Source organism: Diadema setosum, chromosome 16, assembly GCF_964275005.1.
Source record: "Diadema setosum chromosome 16, eeDiaSeto1, whole genome shotgun sequence".
Lineage (NCBI taxonomy): Eukaryota > Metazoa > Echinodermata > Echinoidea > Diadematoida > Diadematidae > Diadema > Diadema setosum.
The window spans coordinates 28,428,250-28,450,568 of NC_092700.1; positions in this window are offsets into that span (position 1 = coordinate 28,428,250).

Consider the following 22,319-nt stretch of genomic DNA (forward strand, 5'->3'; position numbering starts at 1 on the left):
AGACGGAGAACGGTCATACCAGCATCTCCACTCGTCTTGATAATCCGTCAACGTGCTGATTACTCACTGGCAAGTTTCCATAGTTTGTTGATGGAGTGCATGGTGCTTTATATCCTCTCCTCGTGTGTCGAGCGTAAGTTAATACCCAGAACACATTCATTTCGCTGGGGCTCCCCCCTTTCTCTTCCTTCAGTAGTTCCTTGTATGTCAATCCCAGTTTGTCCTCCCGGCTCCTCCTCTTTCTCCTCCTCCTTTATTCTTTCTCAATGCCAAGTTTCTTGGTCTCTTCATTTTTCTTCTCTCCTTTTTTAATCCTTTTTTTTCCTTCCATCGGGCAACTCATGTTTTCTACCGAACGATCACAGAGACAGTTCATTGTATGCATGATTCTTACAATTACCACTCCCCCCCCCGCCCCACAAGCATAATTATATACCAAAAGATGGCATTAAAGTCCTCCGACCTTTTCTGCATGAGCTCCTCTTTGCGTGCTTTTTAAAGCATTCAATATCTAATGACAACATAAACACACACACATACACACACACTCACATGTATATATATATATATATATATATATATATATATATATATATATATATATATATATATATAGACACACACGTCATGTCCCTTTGTATGTATGTTCGTGCTCTTTTCCTTCTCCTCTTATGTCTATTAGAGAAAGAATCTAAACCTCGTAATTTTGCTTCATATTCCTACTCATATATATATATACACATATATACACATACATATCAATGTCCATTATTATCATCTTGGATTTTATCTCTCTTATCGTTTCCCTTTCCTTTCATCCCCTCTACATTTTCGTGTATGTTCTGTCATTTTTGTCCTCTATATCATTTCCCCTCATTCTCGCTTTAAAGATCTTTTCATGCATGCTTCGCGGCTCATCCATATATTTTTTCTTTCAGGGTTTTATTTCTTTCCTTTTTTACGTCGCAGTCGACAGAGAGCTGTCATTTCAAAGTTCCATCTTTCTTCATATTCATGTATAGTCGATACTGACGGCTCCTGAGTTTTTCCTGCGTCTTCTCGCTTTCTCACCGATCAATCGACGTTTTTGTGCTGGTCTACCCCGGCCGTTCACAGCCTTCCAGCCAACGCAAACCTCCCATACATCAATGCTTTTCCCCCTGCCTCTTTTTCTCTCTCTCCACTGGTTGTATGCGTATCAACTGAATGAAACGTAAAATCGAACCCAGCTCTCTGTCAATCGCCAATTCATTCACCCCTCGACCCACTGCATCGTCGACTGCGATTCTGCCTCGTATATCATCATTGTCGCTTGAAGCCCGTCAACAGCACATGCCTGGATAAAGCCCAACTGAGACAAGAAGATGAGGGGGAAGAAAGAGAAGAAGGGAGAGGAGAGAAGGGGAGGAGGGGTTGCTAGGAAAGATGAGGCAACCAAGATCATCACGTAAACGTCGGCAAAGTGCATCAACTCGGCATGCGATACTAGTAATAGACATTATGAAGTCGGTACCAAAGAACAATGGCAGATTACTACATGCATGACATGAGTGATATATATCATGTATATAAACATATTTAATATATTCTTTTCGCATCATTGCAGGCACAAAGAAGTGGAGAATCATCGTCTTGATTGTCCTCATGGCAACAGGCTTATTAAGAGATAGACCCGAATGAAAGATGAGCCGAGAGGAAGTATGAGGGAGCAGGCTGAATTCTTGATCGAAGCCATTGCTGAATTCTTAATGGTGACAATTTCGCTGACACCCAGACGGCAGCCCTCATCTTTATCTTCTTCCTCTACCAATCTCTATCTCTCTCTCTCTGTGAAAGTGTCTCTCTTTTCTCATCCCCCTTCCTTTCTATCTTGTGCTTCCATTTTCCCTCATCCCTGCATGGTTTCCTGCATCTCCACCACTTCCTCCTCCTGTCCTCCTCCTCTTCCTCCTCTCTCTCTTGAATCCCTTCTGTCATGTCTGTCGCTAAGCAGCATATCTTGCTATCTTCTCCTCCTATCTCTTTCTCCTTTGTTCAGTTTGTCTTCCATCTACTTTTCAATGGTTTTGCTCTCTACTCCATAATCACATTCATCTCCATCTCCTCCTCTTCTTTGTCCTTAGTGTTTTTCCTTCTCCTCCTCACTTGCCCTGCCTCCTCCTCCTCCTCCTCCTCCTCCTTCTCCTCCTCCTTCTCCTCCTCCTCCTCCTTCTCCTCCTCCTCCTTCTCCTCCTCCTCCTCCTTCTAATCCTCCTCTTCTCCCCTTCCTCCTCCACCTCCTCCTCCTCCTTCTCCTCCTCCTCCTCCTTCTCCTCCTCCTCCTTCTTCTCCTCCTTCTCCTCCTCTTCCTCCTTCTCATTCTCCTCCTTCTCCTCTTCCTCCTCCTAACCTCTTTTCGCCATCCTCCTCGTGAAGCGTATTTATGAACCTCTCTCACATCCCTCGTCCTTTAACAATGAGTGTGCCTTTATATCTATGACGTGTAAATTATTTCATAGCACCAAATAGCAGTTATCATTTCGACCATTTAGAAGGCATTATTTACCATTTGCAAATGAAACAAAAACCCAGCTTTAGTGCTTCAAAATAGTTCTAAAATGTGAGTTCGGGATAGAAACAACCATTGTAAGAATTTTAGTTAGGATAGTCAATGTTAAGTATTGTTAAATATACAAAATGTGAACAATAGACACAATAAAATTTTCCTAAACTAAACCGTCTACAGTTATGGTTTATTGAGAAAAACAGTGACATCTCCCTATATTTTAGGTTTTGTTGCAAAATTTTTATACGATAGGATGTTTTGTGATACAGCTGACCTACACATATACATCAAATGTGATTACTCTAACATTTTTAAAATCACTTCTCCCACAGGTAAACCGAACCTTTAACTTTTCTAATTCACATCATTTGGATAGGGCTAAGAGCGAGAAAATATTGATGCTAAAATTTCCGCGGGAGTTGTCAAGACCGATGGGTCTGACCATGGACCTAGCCATGGTCTGACGAATAGTAGAATGAATAATTAGCAGGCATAAATATGAGGGCTGGTAAGTGTCACATTGAAAATATAACATCTGACTGTAAAACGCACATGGTTCTGTGGACTAGAGGGACTTAATTCAGAGCGCTAGTGTAGGTGGACTGGCGTTGAGGTATGCAGTGTATATCATGAAGCGTGAAAAAAAAAAGAACCACACCTTGAGGCATTCACAGCCAAAGGTGACAGTAACTGGGTGTGTGTGTTGGTGTGTAGGTGCGTGTATCTGTACGTGTGTGTTTGTTCGTATGTACGTTTGTATGGGCGAGTGTGTGTGTGTGTCACAGGAAAAATGATAGTGAAGGTGGGTACTTATTCAGCATGTAGCAGAAACTGAATACATTCCCATTGTAATGACGATCACAATTGTGGTGAGGATAATATCAAAGTTAAATTACACATACTATCCGTATGTCAGTACGGTATCAATATCATTACAGCCAACCAAGTCAAACCACATTGTCCTGTTGGCGAAGGTCGCCCACTCAGTTATACTTTTTACCTTCATTTATTGGTTTCTGTAACATATTCATGAATATAAAAAAAAATGTTCAATGGAAATATATATATATATATATATATATATATATATATATATATATATATATATGTATATATATATATAAAACATGCGTATATCTTGAATTCAAGATTCAAATTGATGTGATGCAGGCTTATCATACTCAATGAGCAATACTGACTGCATTTTCTATGATGGACTGTTTCGTGGGGTTGCTGGGGTTGACACCTAATGCAAAGCTTCCAAGCGGGACACCCCTGGAAAAACGGGGTGCATGTGCATGAGGGGTAGGGGATGGGGGGGGGGGGAGGTGTTCGTCCCTTAAAGTTTGTTTTAAAATCTTTACATTAGGTACGGCTTGTGCTCTACACAATGAATCTTAAATGTTACAATCTGCGCATTACTTACAATGAAAGTGCTATAAACACACGCACACACACACACACACACACTCACACACACACACACACACACACACACACACATAACTCAAACTGAGATATATTTTGTTCATGTACTCTTTAAAAGTGAATCATGATGTGACATTGTCCATATTGTGTAAGATAAAATGTATGATGTTTGAGGCGTCTAATTTGGTACGTTTTTATTTCATGCTAAAGATCAAAATGCATACACGAACATTAAAAAAAAAAAACACAGAAAGAACATGCAGAAAAGATTAGACTATGTGAACTGTATTAGGGAGAGCAGCAGAATATAACGAAATTAAATGGGTTGCACCATTAAAGCCTTTTTTGATGTGCAGCTATGATATTTGAAGGAGTCGAGGAAAAGCGTAATGTATACTGACGGGGAAGAAAAACACGAAAATCATTAAATCGATATGACTCGTACCAAGAATGAGATGCTATTTCTCATTTAAACAAAAGCCGAGTGATGTTCGTTATTCAAAAGGTTCGTTCGAGTCCGAAAAGGAAATCCTCATTGAGGTACGTCTATTCCGAAGCTTCGGTATTCTGAGACACATAATTTCCCTGTACCTAGTATACATGTTCGATAATCCCAAAACGATTTAAGGTTCGCGGCTAAATCTGAACATTTGTGCCGATTTTCAGAATGTTCTTTATCCCGAAGGTTTGTTAATCCGAAAATGAAACGAAGGTGAGTACAAACGAACCTTCTGAATTACGGATCTTATTTCGTTTTCATGATTACCTAACCTTCGAAATAACGAACTTTTTTTTTCCTTCTTTATCGGATAAATGAACCTTTGGAGAACGAACCTTATTACATTTTCGGACTAACGAACCGTCGGAATAACGAACTGCAACCCAAAGGATGGTATTTATAGCCTTTTTTTTTTCATGTATGTTCGAGAGGAAAGCATTTCTTTGAATGATTAGGATCGTATTCGTTCAGCAAAACTGCCACTTTAACGTCCCCGCGCTCTCGTGCACCTTTGCCGTGACGGTGAATGTTCGATCATTTCGGCATATTTCCTCCCTCATGTACACTTTTTGTGTCTTTTTATTTGTGTGTGTGTGTGTGTGTGTGTGTGTGTCTGCGTGTGCTTCGATCTGCTATCTCCAGGTTCCTTACTATTAACCTCCGTGTACCTTTCTCCCGGACTCTGCTCTATCTGCCATATGACGTCATTGTTACCTGGGCAACCCAGATATAGGATGAGCCGCAAGTGTGGCATCGCTGCACCAGGGATCGAGCGAGCGGGCATTCGGGTTTAAACATGCCACTGAAGAGAACTGTATTTTTCCCTGAAGGCATCCGTCCGTTCATTAAAAAAAAAAAAGCTTCTTAATCGCAGTTTGCTTTGATACAGGGATACATAAGTAAAACTTAAATGCTTAACCTTCGTTTGTTTTTTGTTGTTGTTGTTGTTTTTTTTTTAGAATTAAATCGAATGTTTTTGACGCTTGAAGATTTTCGTCCAACCAATACTATCAAAGAAATAAAAGAAATAAGGTATTAGTCGGTGGTCGATAAACGTGATGTAAGGAAAACTGAAAAAAGAAAGGCATAACTTCCTTTTCCTCCTATCAAACAAGACTATGAATATTCAAGTTTTTTTTTTTGCTTTTGTTTTTAAAACGCTTGCCATTACAAATGTTGCAGGCAAATTCAACAATGTCTATTAGAGACAAACTTATGAATAGAAGACGAAAAATGCAAAAGTAATGGAACCTGTCAGATTCAACTTTTATTAATCCTACTGCTTCGTTTTTCACTTATATTCATAATTGATAACTGATATCCGTATGACCGTTAAGCGCTTTAATGTTGTGTTGCTGCTACAAATCTGCTATCTAAATCTGCTCTAAAACTCTATTCTTGTAGGGCAACACTTCGTTAACTAGTATGATTGCAGTGTCTTACCATATTTTGAATGGTCCACATCGAATGTTGCAAAATGTTCTTTTGACCTCTTATCAAATTGTAAACGTTGTACATATTCTCGCCTGGTGTATTGATAGTGCTTTTGGCGGCACATTTCGACTGGCAAAAAGCGGATATTGCTATTTTGCTCTTTTGACCTCTTATCAAAATGATAATATTGTATTGTATCTTTCATTTGTAAAATAGCGTTTGTGGCGCCAAATTTTGAAAGATAAAAAAATCGAAAATTGCAAAAATTATCTTTTGACGTCTTATCAGAATGATAAAGTTTTTCTATTTTTGCTTTGTGAAATAGTGCTTTTGGCGCCACATTTCGAATGATACGTTCTTTTGACCTCTTATCATACTGATAACGTTGTATATATCTTTGCTTTGTGAAATAGTGTTTTTTTTTTTTTTTGGGGGGGGGGGGCACATTTTGATTTACAAAAAGCGGATATGGTGAAAATGTTCTTTTGACCTCTTACCAAAATGATAACATTGTATTGTATCTTTCATTTGTAAAAGAGCGTTTGTGGCGCCAAATTTTGAATGGTAAAAAGCGAATACTGAAAAAATTATATTCTAACGGCTCATCAAAATGATGACATTGTATGATTATATCTTTGCTTCATGAAAGTGTTTTGGTGCTAAATTTGGATGGTTAAAAGTGGATATTTCGAAAATGTTCTTTTGACCTGTTATCAAAATGATAACATTGTATTCATATGTTTGATTTGTGAAATAGTGTTTTTTTTTCAAATTGTAAAAGGCGGATATCGCGAATATATTATTTTGACCTCTTATAAAAAAAAGGAATAACATTCATATATATCTTTGATTTTTGAAATAATGTTTTTGGCGACACATTTCAAGTTGTAAAAGCTAATAGTGCGAAAATGATCTTTTGTCATCTTATCAACATTGTACTACTTGATATAGCGCTTTTTTGAATGGTAAAAATGCGAAAAAATTGCGGAAAAGCTCTTTTGACCTCCTATCAAAATGATAACGTTTATATATCTTTACTTTGTGAGAATAGTGTTTTAGGCGCCACATGTCAAATGGTAAAAATCGGATATTGCCAATATATTCTTTCGACATCTTAAAAAATGATAACATTGCTTATATCTTTCCTTTGTGAGAATAGCGTTTTTACAGCCACATTTCAGATTGAAAAAAAAAATATTGCGAAAATTTTCTTTTGACCTCTGATCTAAATGATGAGACTGTATAAACGTTTTTCTTTGAGAATAGTATTCTTTAGCCCAAAATGTGTACAACAGTGTCCAGAGGAATAAACATACCTTAATTATCTGTGTGTGTGTGTGTGTGTGTGTGTGTGTGTGTGTGTGTGTGTGTGTAAGTGGACCTATGCCTTTGTGCGCCCATGTATAAATGTGTTCTTTGTGTATTATCAACACGAACACGTTATTGTTACTCTCTCTCTTACTCTTTCTTAAACAATGCTTATACAGCACACAGTGTATATAATATTTCAATTTCAATTTTAATTCCATTTTCGTATTTCTCAATGGAAAATACATGAAGTACAACAAAATATAATGATACATATCCCAGCTTGGATATACAAGAAAAAAAAAAACCCACTGACATAGAACATGGCGGTCGATGTGTCAGCTTCGATGAAAGTAAAAGATTGACATAAAGAGAGATACGATGGGACCTAGTGTACTTACAAGTAGGTTGTTGATCAAAGGTCCCAGTGTCCCTTTGCACATAAGAAAAAGATTAAGACTTTGATAGATTTTACTATCGTAATTGTAATGAATAAACAGAGTTTTATGTTCGTTTAGACTGTATAAAGATACATTTTCAAGGCAGATGTGAATTAATTGATGTACGTAATTTGTCTTACATTCTACCATAAATCATTTTGTAAATTATAGTCATTTCATTATTATATGCAAATGTTCGTTCTTCATAAAATGGCGTTCATGCGTGAAATCAATAGCTCATGATAATTTCTCATAATCGTCATCTCGTGTACGAGCATTGGAACACGTAGTCATGAAAACATTGAAGCAATTTCTAATTCTGCTCGACGTCTTCGTTCTTGAGCATGATTATATGTTTCTCTCTGTCTCTCTCTTTACTTGCAATTTATCAATTCACTATCAAATATTAATACAAGGCGCAACATAAAAAAGAATCGGCAAATATACAGAGTCAGGAGCATACAAACACATGAGACAAAGAATCGTAATAATTGGTGATGCTGCATATAACCTGTCAATCACACGATTACTTCAGAAAAAAAAAATCATTCACCACATATAATTATATTACGCATCCACGAATCCTCCATAGAGTTGTCGAAAAAAGACGGTAGTCTTATTTCGTGTAATTTCATCGTCTCCTGTATAATGCAAGCTCGCTGAAAAAATAAAATGTATCGAAAGGACGCTTTTTATAACGTCATTATATGCCTAAGGTCTGTGTTAGGGCTATGCGTGGCGATCGAGAACCTGGAGAGCAGTAATCGGGGATATTATATTATATTGTATTGCAGTTGCGTGTCCTTTGTTTTGTTTATATTTTTGTGAGCTTTTTTTTTATTTGATTGTGTGTGTGACTGCTGACTTGCGCTACGAATTCAATCTTAGCCTTTCTTCAAGTCATGTCTTCATTTTCCCTATATCAGAGAAAAGTCGCTTTGCGACATATAACATTTTAACATAATTGATGTTGTGTATACCTGAGATGACTTGTACCAAGACTGAGATGCAAAACTTGGTTACTTTCTAGTATTATATTTATGTGTCTGCAAGTTGCAGAGGAAACTATTTCTCAAAGAGATTAAGCTCATGATATTTCAGAATATCAATGTGGTCAGACTTATGAAGATGTAAAATTCGCGCTGTAAATAAAATATGACCGTCACATCAGTCAGCTTTTTGTCTGCATTTGCTCTCCATTACTCGCTCGTGGGTCACGTATGTTATTTCATCTGCAGCTAGGGCAGTCAGTTTTTATTATTAAAATTCCAGGAAACGTGTTATTACTGAAGCTTGTAGATTATATTATGATAATAGCAATTGTCGTAAGTGATACAATATTGGTTCGTGATACAAATTTTCTTCCTCCTGTAATAAGGTGGGTTGTCGTCTGCCCATGGAATGTTGAGCAACCCAATCCGTTGGCGTTTCCTTGTAAAAAAAAAAACAAGAAAAAAGAAGAAAAAAAAACAAAACAAAAACAAAAACAAAAACAAAAACAAAAACTGCAGTCACAATTCTAACCACAAATGATGCGCGTCCTATAAAATCTACATCCAAACCCATAGACAATTATTATGTAAGGTCGTCTTTTTTCTCCCTTTCTCCTTCACACACACAGATACAGACACAGACACACGCTCTCTCTCTCTCTCTCTCTCTCTCTCTCTCTCTCTCTCTCTCTCTCTCTATATATATATATATATATATATATATATTTATATATATATATATATATATATATATATATATATATATATATATATATGATATATGATGTGTATATAATCATGAATATATACAATGAACATACGTGAAAGAGTCACTTTTACCCCCACATTGATAACACACAGACTCTATAAATGTGCATCTTATTCCGAGATATAAATGGATATTTTACATTTCCCCTCCCCTATCGATTTCATGATTGTGTTGCATTTTTTTACATGTCTTTGCAAACTTAAAATGCTTGTTCTTATTTTTGTTGAAGAAATAAACAACAAACAAACAACCAACACACATCAACTATTTTACAAGTTGCGTTTTAACAGGATGAACACGAAAGCGATATCCCCAAGGAAAGAAATAATATTGATATGACCGACTTAAATGATGAAACTTGCCTCCCGGCTTCAATAAAAAAACAGACAAGCAAAATCAATAGCTTCTTGGAAGAAACGAACTCGCGTTTAGAACAGGGACATAGCGTGCGAATGTGCTAACGCCAATCTCCCTGTTCTCAGTCTATTCGATTTGTTTGTGTTTGTGTGTGTGTGTTTTCTACTGCAACTCGTCAAAAAAAAAAAGGAAAAGTGGTCGAGTACATGCGAGTATAGTTACCTTAAGAAAATAGCAAGCATGATTTTTTTTTTTTCAATATCAAATCCATGAAAATGATTTTCTTCAAAATATTACAAGTAGAAAATATTTTGTCACTGCAGCCGCTGTTATAGCCATACCAGAACTTCTTGAATGTACTCCTGATACGGATAATTCGCTAGACTACACTTTTCCAAATCAAACAGAAAAAAAAAAAACTTCACAATCTGAAATGTCTTTGGTGAAGGGGTGAAATTCAAATAGGAATGAATGAAAACTGCTTATATTTCCATCAAACGTAGGATCACTCGAATAACTCGTGAATTATTGTCAATTGTCAATTCATCTTTGCAGACTTTTTTTTTTTGGGGGGGGGGGTAACTTTCAACGTTTTTTTAACATGATTGATAAAACAGGCCAAATTATGGAGTTAGCTGTTACATCTGTTGTTGTTCTCAAAGATATTTGGTGCTTTCTGTATACTTTTAGAAAAAAAAAACACTTTTTAGCGACTACATCTTCGAAGCAAAGCAAATCCTTGACCCACGTCATGACATACTCGTGAGAATAGACTTGGTATCCATCTTCCTCACCGTTACAGTTCGTTATTTTCAAGGTTTTTTTTTTTTTTTTTTTCCCGGAGGTTCCTAACTAAAAACAAAAATAACACAGTTCTTATTCTGAAGGTTCGTTAATCGAAAATGAAATAAGGTCATTCCGAACATTTCTTTTCATTTTCGGATTAACGAATCTTCAGAAAAGCCAACATCACCCTTCCTTCATACTCCTCACAGTAGGCTCTGCTCAAAATTGTTATGTTCTTAGAACATTCAAAACTCAAAGTAAGCGAAAACTCATTTCGCGCCTTTGCCTTCAGAATACGCTGCTGGGCTGATCCATCCAATAACTGAGAGATTATTTGACAGTATCGAGTATCGATAATGCCAATCAAAGTCTAGTAACAAGACGTCTCCAATCACAATGACCGTATCGATCAAATATCGATATGTTTGTCATGAATACTTGCAACCCGATGCTTTGCCCTAGAGCGCAAGACTTGAGTTGAATTGAAATAAAAATATCGGCATTTTTGGTCTTAGTGTAAAATCCGCATTTCTAAAGTAAAACTTCCCTAAACGTAGCCAAACGCACATACTCTTATGAAAGCTGCGCTTTTATGAAGTGTCATGATGGGATATGAATAGATGATTGATGGGATATGAATATATGAACATATATATATATATATATATATATATATATATATATATATATATATATATATATAATGCATACATATGACCTTTGAGATAGGAGGGTACATTTTCTCCATCAGTATACAGTTATTTAGTATTCAGTTTACATTACAAATAAAATGCGGTTCAAATATCAGTACTGCGTACACGGGAATTGTGCCCTGTAATATGCCTGATAACGAATACTAGTTTTATGCTGAGCGCATGACTGTTTCCAAAAGCGTTATTCGAGTACGTTATCATGACAAGTGGAGGTAGAGGATCATGGGTTTGGACGCAAAATAATTATGAGTGGCATTCTTTTGAATTTGGACCACTCGAAACTGTGGATCTACTGATACCGTGTCTTCCCTATACTGCAAGAATCAGTTATGGCCTATTGATCACCTTTTCCATACACTCCCATCATTGCCCATTCATGAATCTCGGCTTTGATTGTCTCGATTTCCGGGAGATGACGTATAGACTTTTCTGTGACGTCATGTCCCCCTTTATTACAATGTCTCGTAGAGGAGATGTCCTCGCTGTGTTAATGCCAATAAGTGCCAATAAGATTTCATCTATAGGTTTCTCAATGCCTTGGTTCTAGTCAGAACACGAAAATGGTGACCAAAATAAGGTCAAACACGGTAATAACCAAGTACGCGTTCAGATAGCAAGAAGGTGGAGAAGAATATGAATGAAAGAATAAAATGAGATAATTATGAATGGTATAAACCCTGCTGATTTGATGTCTCCAATCGATTAATTTTGTTAGGACACGAAAGCTGCTTTAGATAATGATAATATAATGGTAACTGGCTATAACTATGAATCTTTAAAGAATTGAATCTCTCCTCAGGTAGGCAATAATCCTTTATGTACAGTTTTATCTCATCTTTCGTGCTTTCACTGAAAGTTGATATAACGCACAATGAAATACCATGTAAACTGAATTACACCACATTTTTGTCTCGACAATAAAGAAATCCCGTTAAACTAAAAGTTAAGGGTAAACACTCTGAGAAAAACTGATACAACTTTGCACCTTCGTGACACGGGTCCAACTTTGCACCTTTCAGACGAGTGAGCACCTTCAAAGGTGCAAAATTGCACCCGTACAGGTGCTACAATACGATGTATCATGTAGTAGTGTCACACGTAAAGGTGCAAAGTTGAACCTATTTTTCTTAGAGTGTACCCAGCCTCCAAGTAAGGTTGATTTAGTCAAGGAATCAACCTTCATCAACCAGAACTTACTGAGTCATATCAAAAGGGTCTTCGTTATAGGCATGTTAGTCTATCTATCCCGACAACACAAAAAGAGATTGGTAAAGAAGTACTTATTCAGAGATATTAGACAATGCGCTCTCTGTATTAAAAATCATCAAAGTAAGTTTCCCTGGTTACGACTATGGAGATAAATTTTTATCAAAAAGAAATCGATGCCTCGTCTGCCTTCCAGGCAGCGACACGTAAGTATGGCACATCTTTACCCCCTCGGCATTAATAATCTTTTTCTCTCATGATGATTTCTGTTATCACAGCAAAATAAAATGTGCAAATCAAGACCTTTCTTTTTCCGTGAATTAAATGGCTTTGGGATGTTAAAAGTCGCAATGACATTGCCGCACGCTGATGGTGCCAGCACCATGGAAGAGAAGAGGGAAAAAAAAAACCCGATGTACTATGTATATTTAGCATCCATTCGTTCCCGCTTCCGTCTTGTAATGCAGAAGAGCCCGTCGAATTTGCACAAGCGTCGAAGACAATTACAGTAATTTAATCTTCGCGATGCATTTCTTGCCGCGTCATTCTCCGTGCGCTGTTCGGTCCCACGGTCTCGGCTGCCACACGCGCTCCAGGCTCGCCTACCACGCCGGGTGCCCAATGGGGACTAATCAGCGATGCTCGCGTCTATTTAAAATCGCGCTCGACCCGACCGGGTAACACATATTGCATACGGAGCGAGCGGGCATTTATTTAAGACGCTCTCCGCTGCTAATGGGATTCGTTCTCGATATGGTTAGTGAGTTTGAACTGTAGCCCGCATATCTCTCCCTTCTGTACACCCCCCCCCCCCCCTCCCCTTTCGCTTTCCATGTTTGACCGCGTAAACGAAAGCGAGCGAAGCGAGGGCGTAGGCATGCGATATCCGCGCTCGGCCCGACCAGGCGCTGGGGTAGGTAAATGGATTCGGTCATGCTCTCGCCTTTGTTCCTTGCGTGTTCTTGAGTCACGGATCTGGGCGGATTCTCGCCGGGCGGGGGCGGCCTAGCTCACAGTCTGTCATGGGGGCAAGTCCGCAAGGCGCGCGGCACAGATTAGTCAAAAACTCACGCCGTCGGATCGAGGACTCATCGAGACGTGTTCATTAATTTGGCATAAATCACCGGGGGATGCGGTCAGTCGGGAAGACATACAACAGAGCAATGATTGGGGGGGGGGGGGACGGAGTTAGAGAGGAAGAGCGCGGGAGATGGACATAGTGTCAATATCAAGAGGGTGAAAGAGAAAGCGAGGAGGGAGGGGGAGAGGAGAGGGACTTTGTTGGAGCGGGAAATGAGAAAGAATCATGATGAAAATGTAACCAAATCGGGAGCAGTGGACAGATAGGCGATCGTATTTATGATTCTATCAGTCCGGTTGCATACGGAATGTCAATAGAATTTTTGGCTGGGAGGAAAATGGTTAATGTGTCTGTCTATGGGGGTGTGAGGGGAGTAGAGAGGCTGACTCGAGTTGTGAAAGCGCATACGCGAACAATTTCAATTCAACTCGATAGTGCCTTTAATTTCCAACAGAACGTCAAATGAAGACTCGCATGTCGTGACAGTGGCCTACTAGTATTACTTGCAGATGACACACGAAAAAAATTATGTTGATATATTTATTATCATCAAGTTCATCATAAGATTTATGATAGGCATATATCACGAGTCTGTACATAATCATTGCGGAGTAGCTCCGTGCAATCATGATTCATGGTCGGTAACCTTGCGGAAATGCCAACCTCTTTCCCCAAATAATAGAGTAAGAGGACATTGGCCTGAACAGAACAGAGAAGGAAGGAAGAAGTGTGTGAACTGTGAAGTGGACCTACAGAGGTACGTTGTTCCCAAGACTGCACTATGGCTGAAGGAAGACAATGTGTATACTTTATTACCAGAGTGTTTCCGAGGTGGACGGGATGGGGTTAGGTGTCGATTTTGATAATTGGCTTTAATATTTATTTTCACCCTTGACGTAATGTCATTCGTTTCCTTTCATTCTAAACGAAGTTCATAAATATTACACTTATTGGAGCGGGCCCTCTAAGATGTCTTTCATAATCTTCCGTAGACGGCAGGCTCAGATGACTGTTTCATATAGATGCTCGCACATTATTATAGATGATGACTGACGGGGGAGGGAACATACCGAACGTTCCACCCGAAGGGTTTGAAATGCTATTGAGGGAGGTTATAAGTCCCGAGACGAAGTCGAGGGACTTCTAGCCTCCCGAAATAGCATTTCAAACCCCTTGGGTGGAACGTTTGGTACATGTTCCCGACAACAAAAGTCATCATCTGTTATATTATATGGGTTAGTCAAATACCATCATCTGTAGGCAAATTTATCCCATCGATTGCGTGAAAAATATGATCGTTCAATCGTTTGGTATCGTTTGTCATTTTTGTTACGTGAAAATGTTTTCCCATGGGAGAACATTACAAAAATGTTTTGCCCATGGGCGAACATAACCAATGTGCCTCCATCACGTGACTGTGTTTAGCCAATCACTAACCGGTATTTGACTAACCCATTTGATATAAACTTATGTCCTGCAGAGCGCCACACTGGCTGACGCAGAGCTCTGTGTGCCCATTGAGGGCAGTCCCCCATTTCTCAAAGAATCTCGAGCGGTAGAAAGTGCCCGGATGCAGCTCCATTCGACTGTACTTTATTTTTATACGCTCTTTGAAACATTTCATCAGTGTAAAATTTTCGTCATTTTCGAGTAGCAAAAGGCAATCAATGCTACTACTTTCCCCCCGAATGCATTAGCCTGATATAAACTTCAGAGTTGATATTCATCGAGTGATTTAGGACCGGCTGTCATAGGCTTCTTCTTCTTCTTCTTCTTCTTCTTCGTCTTCTTCTTCTTCTTCTTCTTCTTCTTCTTCTTCTTCTTCTTTTTCTTTTTCTTCTTCTTCTTTTTCTTCTTCTTCTTCTTCTTCTTCTTCTTCTTCTTCTTCTTCTTCTTCTTCTTCTTCTTCTTCTTCTTCTTTTCGGGGGCAGGTCCAGACACACGTGCAATTCATTTTCAGTTGGAAACCAAAGTCTTCCTTCCAGACCATACTGACGAAGAGTGAAATTAGATGGTTTAAGTTCGAAGAAGTACGAAACGCAAAGAACATGGTATCTGTTACACTTTGCGCCTTCTATTTTTATCGACAGTTCCTGTGTAGTTGTGTATGGTTGTTTCGAGGGGTTGCAGTTCGTTTTTCTAAGTTATTACTCATAAGGTTCGTTAATCCGAAATCAGAATAAGGTTCTTTATTCCAAAGGTTTGTGAATCCGAAGGTTCGTTAATCAGAAATGAAAGAAGGTTCGTTTTTCAGAAACTTGAAATGAGGTTCATCTTTTCAAAGATTCCTAAGTATGCATCTTCTATTCGTTTTTGGAATAACAAACCTTCAGAATAACTGACCTTATTTTCAATATCGGATAAACGAACCTTCGGAAAATGAACCTTATTTCATTTTTGGAAGAACGAAAATTCGGAATAACGAACCTGGTTTCATTTTCGGATTAACGAACCTTCGGAACAACGAACCTTTCTTCATTTCTGGATTAACGAACATTCAGAAGTGATAATGAACCTAGATAAGCATTGTTTTCTTTGTCTCCGCGTCTATTCTTCCTACTTATGCATGGTACAAGTTTTGTAGCCTTGCTTGCTATCAATTACTTTCCTGCATATCTAGGCCCGTACAGGTGGATCGTGTTCTCATTTGGATAATTGGATTCTACTCATGTAGGAGCTCTATAAAGTATTCTTTTTTGAAGGCTTGAAGGCTTGAAGGCTTGAAGTACTTTTTACGTCTCCGAGGCTGTAAAATAGTCTACATCCTTCCTTCTTTCTTTCTTTGATCCATATTTGTCTTTGAATTATTTTCGATTCTGCTTTGCCATGTTTGCAGCGTCTGTCCTTTGCCTGCTGGTTTTCGAACATGCTTGCCGTTCTGATGTGCGTTTTCTTTCACGTTCGTTCGTGCAAGGTCATGATTTTACATCTGTTTTTTTTTTTCTACTTGCTCTTGGGTAAGCTAAGCTCTATTCATGGGAATAGCTGATCTTGCTGCAATGGTGTCATGTTAACGACGAGAATTTCGCTTCCTGCTTGTTTGTTGCTACAATACAAGCGGTTGCTATCCAAGCTAGAATTGCTATCATAACATCATTTATGAAATGAGACCCATGGTTCTTTGATTGCAGCACGTTTTTCAATTGCCTATGGGATGTCTTTGTACACTGCAAAAACATCGGTGCTGGATTTAACACCATGGGTTTTAAATCTAGCACCGGTCAAGCGTCAATAGAGGACCACACCCACAGGTGTAGAAAGTATGTTGTGATGGTGTTAAAAAGTGTTCAGCTGGTACTTCGTAGTGCTAATTTGACACTGTTATAGCTGGTGATATTTTTGACACTGCGCGTTTTTTAATTCAACAATGACACCGTATGGTGTAGATTTGATATTGCTGATATAATGTCTATTGTATAACAGTCGTCCAGCTTCAATAGGAGACCACACCAAATGGTGTTACTGTGGTGTAAATGTGTTCACACTTTTTTTTTCAAAAATCAGGTAGTTCATCAGAAAATTATTGATCGTCTCGTTGAAGTTCAAAATCGACAAGAAGAACAGTATCTAAGAAACTATTCAAGAAACAATTTTATATTTTGAAATGACACCCGGAGGTGTTAATCTATAACACCATAAATGAGCACCGGAAATTTAACACCAGCTCGGTGTTTCATATTTAACACCGGACTTTTTGCAGTGTATGTATAGGACCTATCTATGTATGTAGGCCTATGTATGTATGTGTGTGTGTGTGTGTGTGTCCTTTGTCTATGAGATCCTGATTCCATTCCATTGCTTCCGTCTGTTCCAGTTTTGGAGTGTATTTTGACTGTGTGTCACGATGTGGAAATTTTGTAAAATGTCCAAGTATCACATACAGGGGCCACAGAACGTTTTTCATTGTGTGTGTATGTGTGTGTGTGTGTGTGTGTGTGTGTGTGGGGGGGGGGGTCAGGGTCAAGAGATCCCCGCCCCCTCCCCCCCCGAAGAAGAAAGTAGAAAACAAATTGAATTGATTTGAATTGAATTGAACTGGATCTAAATCGGTATAAACCTGCTCTTTACACTGATGTTAATTTCATTTAATTTTCACCGTGTGAAATTTTTTCCTTTGGAAAATTATCCAGTCTTCATGTCTTTAAAAGAAAAATTTCGGTATACATATTGTATTTCTTGTCATTGTCTTAAAATCAGCAGTTTGATTGTGATATGCAAATTTCTTCCTAACCATCCATTATCTCAGTAATAATGATGATGATAATAATAATAATAATAATAATAATAATAATAATAATAATAATAATGATAATAATAATAATAATATTTGTAATGGTGATGATGATAATAATGATAATGATGATGGTAGTAATAATATCAATGATAATAATAATAATAATAATGATAATAATAATGATAATAATAATAATAATAATGATAATAACAATAATAAGCAAGTTGGTTCCTTGTGAAATTTCTTAATAATAACAATTCATTGTGTTAATATTGAATAACAATATAGACCTGCTTGGGAGTACTACTTGTGTATATTCTTTCTCAATATTATCATGGTAACAAAGTAAGCAAAAGCAATGTATGTTCAAATTAGCACATAGTTCTGTGTCAAGTTAGAATCAAGTCTTTCATAATGATATACTGCGTATTTCTTAACAAAAGTAAATTGCAACAAACAATCCCATTCTTATGTTTTTTCTTAAAGGGATAGTACAGTATTGGTGGAGATGAGAATTGGACTTTTAACTTTTTGCGAGATACCAAGAAAACACTTATGATATAGTACAGAGCATAACATTTTAAGAGGAATCCAAAGTTTATTTGATGAAAATCGGGTTTGAAATGACTGAAACATCCAAAAACAAAGTAAAACAAAGCAATCGTAATAAAGTGTGGGTCCCACACTCTATTAGAATCGCTCTTTTTTTTTTGGATATCTCAGCCATTTCAAAACTAATTTTCATCAAATAAACGTTGAATTCCTCATAGAATTACATGCTCTTTCATATTTCATAAGAGGTTTCTCATTATCTCACCAAAAAAGTTAGAAACCTGAAATTAGGTCTCAACCAAAACTGTACGATCCCTTTAAAAACAAAGAAGAGAGAGACCCTCATACAAAACACACACTCAGGCACACATACACACACACACACACACAAAAGAGAGGGCGCGAGGTTCCGTAAGATATAAAAAAGTCTCATTTCTGACGTGTAGATTGTGAACAATTTGATATTGATCTGTACAGGTATAGTATAATGGACCTGCTAATATCAGATGCAAGGATCGCTCGCGCATTTTCCATCACGTGGAAATTTTCATGAAATCACAGCTCCTCCTTTAAGAGGGGGTTAGTATTCCACACTACAGACCTAATGACTGTGATACAACGATCAGTTCCATCAATCACTCATCATACATACATTCAAAAGCAGTGAGACATTTTCATGTGGCCTATCGTTTTCAACAAAATCTCACATGAAGATCGCATTCGCAATTAGGGTTAGGATATTAAACGTTGTTAAACGCAAAGTTTCCAAGTTTCGTCACACGCTACTGCTAAGCTGTTTCGCCATGAGAATTGAAAAGCAAGCGTTGAATTTTAAAAACTTTTGTATACCTGTTTCCCATTGAGTTAATGCCTACCACGCATGATGCCTGTTGATGATAAGCAAACATTTTTATTTTTTTTTTTATTTTTTAAATTTTTTTGGTGAAGTCTGAACCCTCGCTAACGATATTGTATATGGAGGCTCTATACAAACAGATCAAACCATGACGGTCGCTTCTCATACGAAGATAAGATTTTGGCCATTTAGTTCCTGTTTTACCACATTTAATGCAAGGTGAAAGCAATTGCTCACCATAACCTAGTTAACTTTGACAAACAAGGTCAAGTTAATGAGCCGAGTAGTTTTGTAGATATTTTATCAAAAACAGACTTAATGTAAGAAAGGTATAGGAAATGCGAAAATTTAACGTGCGTTACTGCAGCACTCACAGGCCGGAATTAGGAGGACTGGGTGTTAAGGGGTTTAAACGATTCCAAATATGATTCCCAAATATGCCACCAAACGACAACGCACCAAATAGTTGGATTTCAATTCTTAAAATGTAAAAAAAAAAAAAAAACAAAAACAAAACAAACACCCTCATTTCATGGCAGGGTTATCCCTCTCCCTCCCACACCATCCTTCTGCTTGGTCGCTGCGCTTAGATATTAGATTTTCAAATCATTTCATCAATCAATGACAAAGTCACACAAAAATTACAGCATTTAGTTTGTTTGGCGATTTTTCTTGCTTCTTATACAACCAAATTATCGTCTTACTTTTTTTGATTGAAAGTTTTCAAAGTATTTCACCAAAAGTGTGCATCAGATAGTTGAATGTCAATTCTAAAAATGAAAAAGATCCTTCCCTGTATTATTTTGTGTCCTGTCGGTGTCCTGTGCAAAGCAATGACAGTTTCCCTCTCGGTTTATAGTAGTCTTATTTCCGTTTCTATTCGTGCAAAGGGGATATCTCGCGAAGTAGAAATAAATGTTAATCAAAAAATGAGGACACGCAAATTGAAATAAAGATCTTACAGTCCCCAGATTAATTACACTATTACCGCGGTCCGAAATTGAGCGCCGAGTCACTAAATATTATCGCCTGCTAGTGATTTTAAACTATTCTTCGCTCTTCAATGCCAGTGAATGCTGAGAATTACATGTAATGCATCGTGTTATGATACCATGTCACAATTCTCAATCGGTGGTGTGATTTATTTCCTTCGTGTTTTGATCATTGCATGTAACCATTAAGGCAGAAGTAACTTTCTAGAGAATATAATTTATTCATATCAAAAAGTCACCTAGCTACCAGAGGAGTGTTCTGTAGACCCGTTTATTTCATCTCTTATATGTTGGTCACCATCCTAACACTGTCCTATAGGTCTCATTTTCATAAAAGAATGCTATATTTATATGATGGCAAATTCTGCTATAGAATGGCAACTTCTTGTAGCAACAATGCAAAAAGATCGGTGTTAAATCTGACACAAACAAGTGTCAGCAGAGGACCACAGCGACAGGTGTAGAAAGTACGTTGTAGTGGTGTTGAAAAGTGTACACCTGTTACTTCGTGGTGTTAATTTGACAATGTATAGCTGGTGATATTTTTGACACTGCGCTGATGTTAATTCAACAATGACACTCATTACGTGCTGTTGATTTTAAATTGCTGGTGTTAATTTCAATGGTATAACACCCACCCAGTGTGAATAGGAGACCACACCAACTGGTGTTACTGTGGTGTAAACGTGTTCACATTTTTTTTTCTCCGAAATCAGGTACTTTATCGGGAAGTTATTGTTCGTCTTTTTGAAGTTCAAAATCAACAGGAACAGGGACTAATTAGGGCCTATCTATTAGAAATAAGTTTTATATTTTGAAGTGACACCCGGCGGTGTTAATTTAACGCCACAAAATGAGCACCGGAAATTGAACACCAGCTCGGTGTTTCATATTTCACACCCGACTTTTTGCAGTGAACAGCGAATCAGGAAGCAGGTTTCTTGTCATTGCTTTGATACTTACCATTGCAGTATATAAGAGCTGTTATCATAGCAACGTTTTATGAAATTTTAGGTTCTCCGGTGAGCTCCTTCCTTGAGCAGATGTTAACCATCATTTTTATTCCCTAAAATCAGAAGTAATCATCTCTACAGTGAAGGCGCTTTATAGTGTCAACGCCCATGGGAAAAGATGACACGCTTATATACAATCAAAACGAAAAAATGATATCATCCCTGATTCTTGATGTGATTTAATTAAGATATTTTATCACTTTGTCAATGTGATTAGAAACAGTACAGCAGGATATGATTTCATATTCATGGCTAAGAGGAATTCACATTATTTGCTTTCGTCTGGTGCGAAAGAAATGCCAGCAAATTCTTCATCACAAATTTAGTCTGAGCCAAATGAACTGTAATGACTACATGAGAAAATATTGACAGACGACAAACAAATCATGATAATGAGGGGAAGAATTGTGTACACAGAAAATAATCATAAGCATTGCGAAATTCAACTCTCCTCAAATGCAAAGCGTCTGGAATCAAATTCACGTCCTCCTCGTAGTTTCTCGGAAATATCGACACGCTCTCTGCATTCATCTTAAATGCGTTTCAAGGAATGAATATCACTCGTTAAACAGTATAATTAATGGCTGGTTTCATAAGGAGTTGTCATTTTCTCGGGGGTTGGGGTTGAGGTTGTCTTTTGGAAAGACAATATTTTCATCACGTTGATGCTTCGTATCAAAACTACAAATATAATATCTTTTTTTCGAAGCATATGTGTTTATGTGTCAAACAAGTTTTTTTTTTTCTTCTTGTTACTCTTCTGCAGAGCTTTTGTTTCATTAAAGCACTTTCTTCAAATACATTTTTAAGCATTCCACCGGAAGTCTGGGTCCACGGGGACTCTTGTGACATCATTTCCGCTGCAACGAATTTGAATATATCATTTCTGGAGGTGTCATTATTTCTTTGTTTCACCGATATGTCTACACAATGCTGGTGAACCCGCTATACCATTTGTTTGTTTGTTTGTTTTTTGTTTTTTAAATTTCACTCTGCTAAAGTTAACGCCAACTTGAACATGTGCTCTGGATTAGCGCTTTAACCACTATGTGTTTGTGCTCGCTCTCCTCCCCCTCCCACACACACAATCACACATACGTACGTTATACCTTTG